The following is a 16702-nucleotide window of genomic DNA, read 5'->3' on the forward strand; positions in this document are numbered from 1 at the left end:
TATGATAGGAAAATTTTTATGTCGTTTTATCTGCTCTCTTCTTTGGAGCATAATTTTTCTAATCATGCAAAAAATTGTGAAAACCTTGGTTTACATGAGGGACTTATCCTTCTCATTATGGAATATAATAAAATAAATGAAATTAAGTCCTCACTGACCCTCAAAAGTGAAAGTAACCTCAAAACCCCAACTCGTCCTGATGTGCATTTTGTGTCTGATACTGAAATTGAGGATGAAAGGATGTCGGGTGAGATGGCTATGGATTTGTGTGACCTTCAAGTGTTAGAAGAACATCTAGAGTGTAAGCCCTCTGATGAAGAGGGTTCCTACTTTAAGGTTACTCCTGACACTAGCAACAACATAAAGTGTAAATCCCCCTTGTAAAGGCATCCAAAAAGAAAAAAAACCCCTCTTCCCTAGGAGATGGGTAATGATAGCTTTAAAAAGAAAAAGATGGGGAAGTTTGTGGAACTAAATGACAAAGGGAATAAGGAGATTATATTAGATATCCCCCTCAACTTGGACCAAGTGGACCTTGACAATAGTAAAAGTGATTCGATGGATATTGACCTACTACTAGCTAATTCCACTTCTAGTCAAGAGAAGTGTTTTTGTTAGGTGTTTAGTGAAATTTGTGTACTCAAACATGGCACAAGTGATATTATTAATACCTTCACTGAGATCCTGATGCCTAATAAAACTAGTAAGCTCCTTAAAATGACCCAAAAATTGACTGAATATATTAAAGTCATGAAAACATAGCATGAATCAAGAATTGCTAGCTTGGAGAAAGTTGGTAGACATTAAGGTAAGTCTCAAGAATTTGGTTGAGATCAGTAAAAATAAAATGAATAAGAGTGTTGAAGGTCTCAAAAAGATGAATGAGAAGATTAAAATCCATCAAGCTCAACTAATCAATAATATTCCAAAGGTGTAGGCTTCTACAAGCCCGTCTACTAGGACCAGGAGCAGGATTCAAGAGAAAAGTACAACGAGGAGCATTACGGAGGACCTAGAAGATATCAATAAGAATTTTATTGAGAAGAATTATGAGCTTTTAGGAGCTTTTGTTTAGTTTTAGGTTGGTTTGCCCGAGTCTTTAATGTTGTTATTTTAGTAGGGCTCTGTGGGGTTTTGCCCTTGTTTTGTTATTGTTTGGTTGTTGTTTCTGGACTGTATACTGATTTTTTGTTGTTTTTGTTCATGGATTTGGGTTTGGGGTCCTTGTAAATGTTGGCATGTTTAGCATTACTGATGAAGATGAGATGATGGTGGATGACTATACCAGTAGAGGAAGATGACATGATCAGTTATTTATATTGTCATTGATGGCAACCAAGTTCAACTGATGTTTAATGATGTTTACAGTTGGTTTTTGGTAATTGAGTTGTTGGCTAAGTGATTTGGTCTACCGGAGTAAGATTTTTGATAGTTTCACAGAGTTTACCAGCAAGATTGCGAATTAGGACCTTAACTGGTAAATCATATAAGTTTTGATGGAATCAGGTGATTAGTGATGTTTGGTGACTTGTGGTTTGATACATAAGCTTTTATGATGGATTTGAGTATGTAACCGGAACCGCATCCTATGAAGGTTATTGGAAGGCATGGTTTAAATTTCAGATGAAGTTTTTCTAGGGTTTAAGGACCAGTAAATAATTCTCTTAACCGGTAATGATTTTTGGTTTGGCGGCGATCTATATCAAGTTCACATGTTGATGATAATGCGGCACAAACTGTGTGATGAGTTTGAAAGATGTTTTGGCACGTTTGGAGAATGAATTTCTTGGGAATGTGCAAAGTGCTTAGTGAAATGTGCTAAGGGTTTGACTTTGTACCAAATCAACTTGCTGTGATGATTTATGACCATTCAACGAACGATATTAATTTGTAATTGATTGTAATGATCCCTATGATGATTTGTAATGAGTTGTAAAGATACGTGATGATCTATGTAGTAAGTCTTAGGATTTTGATGCTGACCTAGTTGTAAAAGTTATCTATGTCATCAAGGTTGATGTTTTGGAGTGTCAGTGATTTTGAGAAATGTGAGAAGCCAAACCAGTGTGTGTGAGAAGATCTGACAGAGAGATGAAGACTTAGAACTTAATTGGATCTAATCAAGCAAGCAATAGAGTTCTATACATAGATCATTCATTGTTGTTCTCTAATAATTACAACAGCTAAAATCCCTTAACCGAGTAGGTCCTAATAGGCCTCACATTGTAAAATCCCCTAACAGGGTGACTCAATATCTGAGTTCTAAATCCTCTTGTGAGGTTGATCCTGACAGATCAAAGCTTCTAACAGGGTTGAGGTAAATTCCTTAACTGGGTGATTCCTAATAGGTTCTGCTCCTAACAGGGCATCATTGTAAGCTTCTAACCAAGCTTGGCTCCTAACAGGGCACATTCCGAAAGAGTGCAAAATATTTGTGGGTACCAATTCCCACTATGATTTTTCTCTATTTGTATTTCCATGTGAAAAACACGGTGTTCATGTGTGGTATACTTTTCTTGTGATGTACATGTTTTATTTCTGATAACCAGTAAAGACAGTTTATGTTTGTTTATCAAAGATCTTAAAGTGGTTACCGGTATTGATGATTATATGATTTATGAAGCCTTCTGATCAATTAATAAGTTGGTAACTATGTTTGTTGAACTTACATTGAATTGATGGTAATAAGTTTTCATAAGAGGAAATGATTATCTAGATCTGATAATGAAATTTGTTATGAAGATTTGGTTTAAGTGTTGAATGTTTTTAGATATGAGATAAGTTTGTTTTGCTATTGAAAGTTTCAGTTTTTGTTAATACCGATTCACCCCCCTCTTAGTATTAACCAGATCCTCTAGTTTTATCAATTGGTATCAATGCATTGGTCCTTTGTGTGCAGAAAGCCTAACAACTTGAGGGAAAGATTTTGTGAAAGATGATGAAGAAGGTGTTGGAAACCAATAATACTGAGAGGGGGGTGAATCAGTGTTATACTAGAATAGAAGATTTTAGACTTAACAAAACATTCATTCACTAACCAGTATACCGGTATAAACAAAATTGAAAGAAGTAAAGAAACTAATAAGCCAAACACATAAATGAGAATCACAACACACAAATTTATATGAGGAAAACCTAAAACAGGAAAAACTACGGTGGGATTTGTGACCCATAATATCAATTCACTGGCCATATGAAGAGATATTACAATATATGATGGGCCTGCACTTGTAGGAAGGCTCACAGCCTAGAGCAAACTGCTCAATCACAATAGGAGCCTCACTAACTACATAGCATACCAGACAACAATCCAAAGATAATGAACTGCTAAGATAGCATCTTCTATGCCAGAATACAGTTCTGGTTTAAGCTCTATCTGTTCCGGTTAAAACCCTAAACCTCTGTACCAGAATAACCCTTACAATGAATTCCTCACATACATAGTCTCTCTGATATATTTCACATTACATTACATCCATATATCCATCCTATTATTATTTCAATGCCATATCAAAATGATCTAATCAATCTGCCCTATATACTGTATACAAATTTATGCCTTATGTCGGCTTACAAAGGTATATACCATATCAGATTACATGTCAGCCATATAATACTAAAACAAGTTGTCGATGCCGAATCCAAGATGTGTCGGCCTCCAATACAGATGACCTTTACCATACCATGTCAGCCTAAATTGTCGGTGACCAAAGAAATGTTCTATCCTATCGGTGTCGGTGTTGGTGTAGAGTCTATGAAGTGCCTATCGGTACACCATATGGAGTCAGAACCCAAAATCATGTCGTCATCAATGACAACATAGTGAAACTTAACCAATAGAGTGTTAATTGCCAACAATCTCCCCCTTTGGCATTGATGGCAACACTCATGTGAAAAATGGTCATGGTTTCAACTGTCGATTTCATCTTGCCCTGCTCCCCCTGAGCCGAATATGCAAAAATGCTCCGTATCTCCAAAGTTTCAAAAACTCTGTAACTCCCCCTAATGTATGCAATCATTTTTTCACATCTATACTACTCCCCTTTTGACATCAATGCCCAAAAATATGTCAAAGAATAAGTACTGTACACTGAATACCTCTAAAAATATCTTATCAAAGCTTGACCAGTTTCAAGATTTCCGGATACACTTTCTCCAGTAACTCCACATAAGTATCCCAATCAGTTTTGAATGTGTTAGAGATAGATACAAGTCCACTCAATAAATATGCAAGTGATTCTTTCTCATTAACTTCTATCAGTGTGGTCTTTCCCAGCATATCCATGCATTCTTTCTTATGTACACAAAGTAAATCCAATCTTGGACTCACCAAACCTCTAAGACTTCTAGCTCTTTGAATGATCTTATCTCTTTCCTTTTCAAGAGAATTAATTTTTTTCTCCAAAGTCAAAATTTGTCCATCAATAGATGTTGTCAGTGAAATTAGTCCATCAAAAGAGTTAGCAGTATTAGCAATTTTCTCCTATAACTCTTTTTTCTTTTTATCTACATTTGTTGTAAGTATCTCAGTATTGCAACATACCGTGTATATATTAATACATTGTTTTAAAAAAAATTCTATCAAAATTAGCTTCTCCTCAATCTTTTTCTTCTCTCTCTTAATGATCTGATCAAAAGCATCTCTCTTAGCCAAAGTGAATTTTTCAAGTTCTTGCCGGTTAGAGATCTATTGTAAGGATTGAAAGTCTTTTGATATATTCTCACTTATTACCTTAATCTTTCCGAAAGGGCTCACTTCATTTTCAATCTTACAATCCGGAACCAATCTGTGCAAAATAGTTATGGATTGATCTATAATCCCTTTGTCTGTGGTTTCTTCCTTCATCAGTTTCTGAGCAACCATCATCATTAGTTTTGTGGGACTCATCTCTGTGATGGTTTTATTTTCTACTAGAGAAGTGTCAATTATCAATAATTATATGCCAACAACTAGTTCCCTACCGGATTCCCTTGTTTTCTCAGATGATTTATCCTTTATTAGCTCCTCACTTGCACCAATGGCTTCACCACTTGGTGCAGTCTATGCAACTATCAGTTCCTCTCTAGGAACAATATCCTCAACCTATACACTAGTATGAAGAGGACAATTGTCCTCAATGTTAGTATCTTGTACAATGTTCTTAGCATTAACTGATGTTTCAGTATTTGTATGTACATTTATGTTTACCGGTGGCTCAATTTCCACTATCTTGATATTCTTCAAAACTGAGGGTGGAATACCCATGATTCCTTTACCTTTCCCTTCAACCGATGTATTTACAATTTTTGTTCTTGTCTTTGGTGAAGTAAAGAATCCTCTATGTTCTCCCAAATATTTAATCCAAGCTTTCTGAATTTCTTTTATTACCTCATTCATCCTTCCTAGCACCAGTCTAGTTATTCTATGTTTTCTATTGAATACCTTCCTATCTACAGCCTCAATTGTATTTTCCATCTCATCTAGAGTTATAGAAACACATATAGCTAAAAGTTCTTGCATTTTAATGTGTTTGTCTTCTTGTATTGCAGATAACCTTCTAGCATGCAACATGTTATATAACTCTGCTAGTATTTGATTTTCTATTTCTATTAATGTTTTCTTATAAATATCCAAATACAATAAAATTGCTTCCTTTAACTCTCTTTGTTCATCAACTTCTAATGCATCATAATGAGACTTAACACTTTTTAGCATCCAATCCTTAGTAATTTTATCAACAATTTTAGCACAAGTCATAGGTGGTATAATAGTCACATTACCTATTTTTAGTGTCAAATCAATGTCACTCTTCTTCCTCTTTCTGGTAGTACTGGATGCAGTTATTGATGTAGCCTTAAGTGCCTTCTTTTGTGTCGGTAATTTGATGGTGACCTTCCTAACCGGTTGTTTCTTTACTTCCACTTTAGGTTCTTTTGTTTTCTTCCTCACAACCCTTTTGAAAGCTAATGGTGTGTTATCTTCAGACTCAAAATCTGCAGTCACAGGTTCAATGTGAACTATCGGATCCTTCCTCTTTCTCTGAGATAGCATCAATGAGTGCCTTAATGTCCTTTGAAACCTCCTGTATAAACTTACTTGTCTTTACTTCTTGTTTTTCCCTTTTCTTTCGATTGAACTTAGTTTCAACCTCAAGAGTCTTCTACTGAGCAGTTCCATAGGGCTTCTCTGCCTCATCTATTTTTGCATCAATCAAAATTTTCACATAGGCATCAAGAATCTATGCATCTACCTCATATCCCATTTCCTCTATCCAAATATTTTAGGGCTTGATTGCCTCCATGAGAGTCAAATCCTTCTTAACCATAAAACATATGTCGGCAGAGTATTTCTCTACTATGTGCTTGGGTATTCTTATTTTAGACTTCATAGATTTTTGAAAATCCTTAAAGTAACCCCATACCTTATCATCTCTGAGACTTCCCAATGCAGAAATTGATTGCTTTAACTGTCTTCCTATTGGGATGTCAAAAGGCCATTGCTTCTTACCAGAACCAGGAGTATCATTCAAAAAGTATAGCATTAAGAAGACTAATAGGTTTCCATACCAGAAGGTTCCCTTCTTCTCACCTTTAATTTTCCTTAAGTTGATCAATAATTCTTCAAGCATCCAACCACAAAGATCTAACTTGATATTATCCCTCATCATATTATATGCAGCCAAAATACATGAACTGAAAAACTGAATTTAGTCAGTTAGACTGAGTTACCTTGTAGCCTATAACCATGCTTCCAAATTTGATGTCGGTGTCGATGATAGTGCTCACCTTCATCGATCTCTTGTCTAATGTAACATTGGTGATTTGCCTCACTAAGTTATTAGATACTTTCTTATCCGGATGTTGCCCTACCGATGGAAAACCAATAATTGCCCAGATGGCTTCCATAGTAATTTTATAGGGTATGTCCATCCATATAAATTACCCATGTACTCTTCTTAGCACATATCTAACTATTTCATCCTTGAACTTTAGAATATCCATAATATCTGTGAACCCTAGATCTTTGATGTGTTGATATGTCGGTTTGATTTTACCAAATTCTCCCATGAGTTCATCCATATACATCCCTTTGATCTCTGAAGTGCCTAGGTCCTCTATATGACAATGAATGTATGCCCTAACATCCTCTACATATACCACTCCCTTCAGAATGCAAAAAAAATGCTCCAACTAAATCTTCCTTGGTAGCCACATGTGGATACCAATTGAAAATTGGCCTGGGGCGGTCCTTAACCTCTACTACAGTTGGATTTGCAATGAAAATAGGAACAAAAGATGATCCCGCTTCCATGATTCAACAAAATTACCTTTTGCTCATTCTCAGTGAAAACCTCCAACAAATCCTTTTATATGTCGGTTTGATCACTCAAGAAGAAATATGATTGCCTCTGAATAGCCTCTAATCGCACTAAGTCACTCTGAATCACTCTCTGAATGCAAGGTGATTAACAATGACGTGTATTCAACCTTTAATCCATCGAGAGAAAACCCTAATCTTCCATTGACATAAATGACTGCTGGTGAAAGATACCGGATATCACTCTGAACATATCCATGTTAGATAATCCTCTCCAATATCTAGAACATCTTCTAGAATCTCCTCCAGGGGCATATGCATCATCTTCCATTAATTTTTGCCTACCCCTAAGGTATCTGCCTTAGTTACCGGATGAGCTTACTATCGGTGCAGGAGCAGCCTCTTCTATTAGATAAGTAATCGGGATATTCCCATCTGATGATTGCTCTTCAGTCTTCCTCACCCATCTCTGAGTATGATCTTGTCGGATTTCATTAGCCTTCTATTTTCCTTTTTCATTTGATCCTACATTGTCAACTAGTGGATTTTTGCTTCTGCAGAACTTAGAAATATGTCCAATTTCATTGCATGCATAACATGTAACATTGTTCTTTTGATTTGCCTTGCTAAAACCCATGAAATTTCTTGACCTGCACTGATTAACCATATGTCCAAACTTTCCACAAGCATATCATTTTACATTCATTCTGTAGTCTTCTATCTTATGACCAATTTTATTGTATTTAAAATATTTATTGGGAGTAGAATCAGGGTTCTGATTTGCTTTGTTTCTACATTACCTAGCCATGTGTCCAAATCTATTGAAAACAAAACATCTACCATTGAATTTATAAGCATTGAGTTTCCTTACTGGTGCCTTATGGTTTCGATCTTCATTAGCAGTACTAGAACTCTGTCCTTGCTCAAATCCAAGTCCACTAGAATCTCCAATCTGCCTCTATCTCTTCAATAAATCATCAAGTTGTGCTGAGTTGATCTTGAATTATTCTTTGTACTCACTTGCAGCAGTTAAATCATCTCTTAGTATTATCATTTGTCTCTCAAGCTCTTTCTCATTGCTCTGGGATTGTACCAAATTAGTTCTCAATATATCATTTTCATGAACCAACCTACCACACTCTTCAAACTTGTTCTTCAGGGATACAACAAGATTTCTCCTTTTTCTTTCTGTCCCCAATTTCCTTAGACATCCTCATAGTTATAGCTTGCATTTCATTCTTCATAACCATGTTCTCTTGACTCAATTTATGACATTGTTCCTTAAGTGCATTTTTCTCTTCATCATCCTGATTTTACAAAAGTTCCTTCCTCCTAGCTTGAAAAGATGATAGCCTCTCTTGTAGGACAAGAATAAATTCTTTAGCAAAATTTAACTTATCTTGTATGTTTAAGTTCTTCAATCTTTCAGCATCATAATCTTCAAGTGTCATCTCAAGTTGCTTCTCCAAAGCCATATTCAATGATTCTGGTTTCAGGATCTTCCTAAAGCTGTTAAACTTCCTCTGACCCACAAGGCTCAGATACCAATTGTTGGAAACCAATAACACTAAGAGGGGGGGTGAATTGGTGTTATACTAGAATAGCAGATTTTAGCCTTAACAAAATATTCATTCACCAATCAGTATATCGGTATAAACAGTATTGAAAGAAGTAAAGCAACCAATAAGCCAAACACATAAATGAGAATCATAATACATAGATTTATACATGGAAAATATCAAAGAGGAAAAACCACAGTGAGATTTGTGACCCACAATATCAATTCACTGGCCATATGAAGAGATGTTACAATATATGATGGGCTTGCAATTGCAGGAAGGCTTACAGCCTAGAGCACACTGCTCAATCACAATAGGAGACTCACTGACTACATAACATACCAGACAATAATCCGAAGAATAGTTAATTGCTAAAATAGCATCTTCTACGCCAGAATACAGTTCCAGTTTAAGCTTTGTTTGTTCTAGTTAAAACCCTAAACCTTTGTACCAGAATAACCCTTACAATGAATTCCTCACATACATAGTCTCTTTGATATATTTCACATTACATTATATCCGTATATCCATCCTATCATTATTTCATTGCCATATCAAAATGATCTAATCAATCTGCCCTATATACCCTATACAAATTTATGCCTTATGTCAGCTTACAAAGGTATATACTATATCAGATTACATGTTGACCATATAATATTAAAACAAGTTGCCAATGTCAAATCCAAGATGTGTCGGCCTCTAATATTGATGACCTTTACCATACCATGTTAGCCTGCATTGCCAGTGTCAGTGTCGGTGTAGAGTCTGTGAAGTTTTTGTCAGTACACCATATGAAGCCAAAACCCAAAATCATGTTGCCATCAATGACAACATAGTGAAACCTAACTAATAGAGTGTCAATAATCAAAAAAAGGAGGGTCCTAAGTTTACCAAGGACAACTACTAGATATGAAGTGATCAGATGAATATCTACATTAAAGGAATGGGTTCACAGTACTAGAATCATATGATAACCAAATATGTTGCTCCAACTACCATTCCCTTGACACTGGATGAGCTCAAAGAACAACAGGAAAGCATTTAGGCTCTTGAAGCAATTGTAAGTACTATGTCTGACTCTGAATATATTGATGTTCATGGATTATAAACTACAAATGAAGTATGAGAGAAATTAAATTTAATCTATGGAGGAGATGATCATGTACAAAGGGAAAAGGAAGAGAGTTTGAGAGGAAAATTTGATGATATGAAAATGGTTGATGGTGAGAACATAACTCAATATAGACAACGAATTAAGGAAGTTGTAGGTGGAATAAAGAGTGTCGGAGGTAAGATTGAAGATGATACTATTGTTAGCAAAATGCTTAGAACTCTTTTACCACATTATTCTATCAGAGTGTCTGCTATTCAAGAACTCAGATCCATTTCAAAAGTTAAAGTTACTATTGATTCTTTAATTGGAAAGTCAATTGTATTTGAACTTAACGGTTTTGATAATAGTGTTTCCAAACCTTCTGAATCTTCCTTTAAGGCTTCAATAACTAGTACATCAGCAAGGAAAGGAAAAGATGTTTGTCATAATCATGACTACAAGTCTAGTCAAGGCGGTAGCAAAGGTGATGGCGATGATGAAGAGCATCTAATGAAACTTGAGGCATTATTGGCTAGAATATTCCCTAGAGGAACAGGTAAATATAAACGTAAATTATCCTTGAAATGTTTCTCTTGTAGTAAGATTGGACACATAGATTCTAATTGCCCTAACGCTAATAAGAAAGATAAGTTTAGGAGATTCAAAGGAAAAAGAAAGAAACATAGTTATGTTGCAGTGCATGAAGGTGTGACCAATGATGAATCAAAAGAAGATGACAATGATGAGATAGTATTTGTTGTTTTGAAGGTGGATCTGACTGATGAGAAGGCTTTGGTGTCTCATATGGATAACGACAATGAATGGATAATAGATAGTGGTTGCTCACAGCACATAAGCGGTGACAAAAGTAAGTGCCTATCCCTTGAAGATTTTGATGGAGGTGTTGTAAGATTTGGTAACTCTCCCTGCATGGTTAAAGGTAAAGGATCAATTTCATTAAATGGGAAGAGTAATGCAGATGATGTCTTTTGGGTTAAAGGACTAAATCATAACCTTCTGAGTGTTGGACAACTTAATGATAAGGGATATCTACTTGAATTCAAAAGTGGAGTATGCAGGATTCTTGGAAATAATGGAGAATTGATTGCTACTGGGAAGCAGACTAGAGGTAATTGATTTCATCAAAATACTAATGTAAATAATTGTTTGGTGGTGAAGATTAAAGACAGCTAGTTGTGGCACAAGAGATTTTGTCATGTCAATTTTGACAATTTGATTAAAGTTAGTAAGTCAAGTATTGTTAGAGGTTTGCCCCATCTTGTGAAATTGAACAATGTGATATGAAAGGATTGTCAGATGAGTAAGATGACCTATGTATCCTTTAAGAGTAAGTCTTTTTCTTCAGAGAATATTCTTGATTTGGTTCATACCGATCGTTAAGGTCCTATGAGGACTAAGAGCTATTTTGGTGATAAGTATTTTATGATCTTTACTGATGATTATTCTAAAATGATGTGGGTAACTTTTCTGAGAGAAAATTCAAAGTTCTTAGTAAGTTTAAAGCATTTAAATCTCTTGTTGAGAAAGATACTGGGAAGAATCTAAAATGTTTGAGATCTGACCGAGGAGGTGAATTTACTTCTGATGAGTTTGTGAAGTTATGTGATGAACAGGGAATTAAGAGGTAGATGTCAGCTCCTAGAACTCCACAACAAAATGGAAAAACATAGAGAATGAATAGAATAGTTGTTGAAGCTACTAGAACCATGTTGATTCAAGGTGAAGTACTGAAGATGTTTTGGAGAGAAGAAGTCAGCATTGTTGTCTATACTTTGAACTGGGTCCTTGTCAAAAAAAGGTAATAACAAAACACCTTATGAATTATGGCATGGAAAGACTCCTAGTGTAATCTATTTCAAAATATTTGGGAGTAAATGTTATATTAAGAGAGATGATTGTACTGAAAAATTTGATGCTAAGTGTGATGAAGGCATTTTTCTTGGTTACTCTACAAAGAGTAAGGCATTTAAATGTTATAACAAGAGAACTAAGAATATCATTGAGAGTGCTAATGTGAAGATAGATGAACTCCTTGAGAAATTTGGTGAGTCCAATAGATCTGAGCCTAAGAAAGATGAAGAAAGACTTGTGTTCATAGAACCGGAAGTGCAGAAGACTGATGAGAAAAATATTGCAAAAATAGGTGCTCAACTGGTAAATGTAGAGAGCAATGAAGAAGATGAAGAACATGAAGCAAGAAGCACAATACCAAAACCAGTTATTCCAAGGTATGTCAGGTTAAATCAATCAGGAGAACAAATAATTGGAGATAAACATGTTGGAACACAAACAAGGAGGAAAATCAGAGAAAATTCTTGTTGGATTTGTACTATTGAGCTGAGAATAGTAAGAGAGGCATTAAAGGATGATGACTGGATTAGTGTAATGAATGAGGAGATAGATAAGATAGAGAAGAACAAGACATGGACACTTATTCCTAGCCTGAAAGACAAGAATGTGATTGGAACCAAATGGGTTTTAATAAACAAGTTAAATGAAGAAGGAAAGGTTGTGAGAAATAAAGAAAGTTTGGTTTGCAAAGGCTATGGACAAGAAGAAGGAGAAGATTATGGTGAAACCTTTGCACCTGTGGCAATATTGGAAGGAGTAAGAATGCTACTAGTTTATGTTGCATTTAAAGGATTTAAAGTCTATCAGATGGATGTTAAATCAACTTTTCTCAATGGCATCCTTGAAGAAGAAGTATACATAGAACAACTAGATGGATTTGCTTTGTTTGAAGACAAAGATATGGTTTGCAAACTACATAAGGCAGTGTATGGATTGAAGCAAGCACTGAGAGCATGGTTTGAAAGGTTGCATGCACACTTGATCAAGATACGATTCCAGTGTACCAGTGAGGATAGTAACATATATCTAAAGATTGGTGGAGAGAAAGTACTAATAGCTGAAGTATTTGTGGATGGCAATATCTTTGGTGGTAATGATGACTTATGCATGGATTTTGCTGAGGAGATGAAAAAGGAATTTGAGATGTCTTGTATTGGAGAGATTAATTTTTTTATTGGGTTGCAGGTCCAGTAGTTGGATGTTGGAATTTTTATCTATCAAAGAAAGTATGTCAAACAGGTGTTGAAGACATTTGGTATGGAAGATTGTAAACCAGTTGGTACTCTGATGGTGATGGGCTGCAAGTTGTCTAAGCAATATGACTCACCATCTGTGGATGAGAAAGAATACAGGTCTATGATTGGTAAATTGCATTATGTCATTCATAGTAGACCAGATATTGCACATGATGTTGGATTAGTTGCTAGATTTCAAAAGGATCCCAAGGAGACTCACTTGGTAGCGGTGAAAAGGATATTTTGATACTTGAAAGGCACAGTAGATTACGATTTGTGGTATCCTTATAAAGGAAATTTCTCTTTGGATGTGTTTACTGATGCAGATTGGGTAGATAATGTAGATGACCGGAAAACCACTACTGGTGGAGCTTTTCTTCTTGGAGGCAGATTGGTTGCTTGGACAAGTAATAAGCAAAGTTGAGTTTCTCAATCAACAACAGAGGCAGAGTATGTTGAAGAATCAATGAATTACATGTAGGCAATCTAGATGAGACATGTTCTTGAAGGATTTAGATTTGATATGTATGAACCAGTAACTATTTACTATGATAATACTAGTTTAATCAATATTTAGAAAAATCATGTGTAACATAGAATTGACATATCATTTTCTAAGGGAAAGAGTACAGGAAAGACAAGTCTGCATGGAGTATGTGACAAGCAAAGAGCACCTAGTAGATATTTTCACAAAACCATTGCCAAAGACAACCTTTGAGTATCTCAGAGGTAAACTAGGGGTCAGACCCCTACTCAAACAAAACTAGAATGCAGGATGCACCAATCCAGTGGGCTTCATGACTATTTTTCACTTTGGATTGATGAGATGCAGGCTACTCTATAGGGGGGAGCATCTTAGATGTGTTTGCAGACATGTTGATGACAACAACTACAACAAACTTGATGATTTGTGATGCTTAGGCACCTTTGCCATTGTTGTCAAAGGGAGAGAACAAATATGATTAAGAGAAGACATATGATTAGTTGGAGTAGATATAGTGTAACTAGTAGATGAGGTGCAACAGAGAAGAGAAGAGTTGCAGAGAAGGTCCATAATAGAGCAGAATAGAATGAGTTGAGTATGTTGATATTTAGTGTTGACATCAATGCCAAAGGGGGAGATTGTTGGAATGTTTGGCATAACAGATGAAGATGAGATGATGGTGGATGACTGTACCAATAGAGGAAGATGACATGATCAGTTATTTATATTATCATTGATGGCAACCAAGTCCAACTGATGTTTAATGATGTTTACAGTTGGTTTTCAGTGATTGACTTGTTGGCTAAGTGATTTGGTCTACCGGAGTAAGAGTTTGACAATTGGACAAAGTTTACTAGCAAGATTGCGAATTAGGACCTTAACTGGTAAAGCAGATAAGTTTTGATGGAATCGGGTGATTGGCGATGTTTGGTGACTTTTGGTTTGATACATACGCTTTTATGATGGATTTGAGTATGTAACCAGAACCACATCCTATGATGGTTATTGGAAGGCATGTTTTAAATTTTTGATGAAGTTTTCCCAGGGTTTAAGAAGGGTTTAAGGACTGGTAAAGAATTCTCTTAACCAATCAAGTTCACGTGTTGATGATAACGTGACACAAATCATGTGATAAGTTTGAAAGATGTTTTGGCATGTTTGGAGAACAAATTTCTTGGGAATGTGCAAAGTGGTTAGCAGAATGTGCTAAGGGTTTGACTTTGTACCAGATTGACTTGTTGTGACGATTTATGATCATTCAATAGTTGATATTGATTTGTAATTGATTGTAATGATCCCTATGATGATCTATAATGAGTTGTAAATATATGTGATGATCTATGTAGTAAGTCTTAGCGTTTTGATGTCGATCTAGTTGTAAAAGTTATTTATGTCGGCAAGGTTTTTTGTTTCGGAGTGTCAGTGATTTTGAGAAATGTGAGAAGTTGAACCAGTGTGTGTGAGATTTTCCAGAGAGATGCAAACTTAGAACTTAATTGGATCTGATCAAGCAAACAGTAGAGTGTTATATACAGATCATTCACTATTGTTCTCTAACAATTATAGCAACTAAAATCCCTTAATCAGGTAGGTTCTAACTGGCCTCACATTGTAAAATCCCCTAACAAGGTGACTCAATATCTAAGTTCTAAATCCTCTTGTGAGGTTGATCCTAATAGATAAAAGATTCTAACAGGGTTGAGGTAAATCCCTTAACTAGGTGACTCCTAATAGGCTCTTCTCCTAACAGGGCATCATTGTAAGCTTCTAACTGGGCTTGGCTCCTAACAGGGCACATTCCGGAAGAGTGCAAAATATTTGTGGGTACCAATTCCCACCATGGTTTTTCCCTATTTGGGTTTCCATGTGAAAAACATGGTGTTCATGTGGTATGATTTTCTTGTGATGTTCATATTTTATTTCTGATAACTGTTAAAGACATTTTATGTTTGTTTATGAGAGATCTTAAAGTGGTTACTAGTATTGATGATTAAATGAGTGATGAAGTATTATGATTAGTTAATAAGTTGGTAACTGTGTTTGTTGATCATATATTGAATTGATGGTTGATCTGATTAATAAGTTTGCATAAGAGGAAATGATTATCTAGATCAGATAAGGAAATTTGTTATGAAGATTTGGTTTAAGTGTTGAATATTTTCAGATCTGAGATAAGTTTGTTTGGTTTTGAAAGTTCAGTTTTTGTTAATACTGATTCACCCCCCTCTCAATATTACTTGGATCCTCTAGTTTTATCAGTAAAACTAGTTTTATCTTAATCAAGAACACCAACATTATCATGGGTTTTATATAGGGTGTGGTATACTCGAAACCAAACTATGTCATGTCTTAGATAGGGTATTGCATTCCCTGAAATCAAGTAGCATGATCATCTTATCATCAACCACAAAATTATCAATTTTGATAACAAGATCAGAATGGTTGTTTGACATGTTTGGATTTGTGAGTCTTATCATTATTTGTTCTATCTTCCATCATGTTCCTATGTTACTCGATGATGTCATTGATGATTTAGAGTTGTCGGGATGGCTCATGATCAATTTTTGTTTTGCCTTATGTTTGCGGTGTGTTTCGTAATATTTTGGGGCAAGTATGCCTTGGGTGTCTATGTTGGCATGTTCACTTCTTGACTATCACACATAACTCGACCTTTGATGCACACAATATCTTAGGATGGTTGAACCATTCCTTGTCTGCAATATGTCTGTTTTGCACAAAAGGGAATGCATTATCGCCCTGGCTTTCATTGTCATGGTGTGACACAGATCCATTTTGGCCATATTAAATAAAGGCCCTCTATAGTGCCCCTACCTGACTTATCCTTTATTAGAGGGTGAGATAAAGACTTTTATACTTGTGCATGTCCGAATAGTCTCTTTGACATTAGTGGATTCATTATGATTTATGTGGATGAAGTTATGTTCTGGACTAACATGTTGATTAGACTTATGTGTAGTGATCTAGATGTACTCATTATTCATGTATGGATTATATTACTTATGAGGTTATGATGACATCTTGATTATGTTAACTCTATTCCATGATTGTAATGATGATCAAGTTGATGTTATGATGATTGTGACTGTCTTCTTGTGTATTCATGATTAGAGACAATGTCATACCACTCATTGAGAGTGT

The sequence above is a fragment of the Cryptomeria japonica genome, chromosome 1 (genome assembly GCF_030272615.1).
Source record: "Cryptomeria japonica chromosome 1, Sugi_1.0, whole genome shotgun sequence".
Taxonomy (NCBI): Eukaryota; Viridiplantae; Streptophyta; class Pinopsida; order Cupressales; family Cupressaceae; genus Cryptomeria; species Cryptomeria japonica.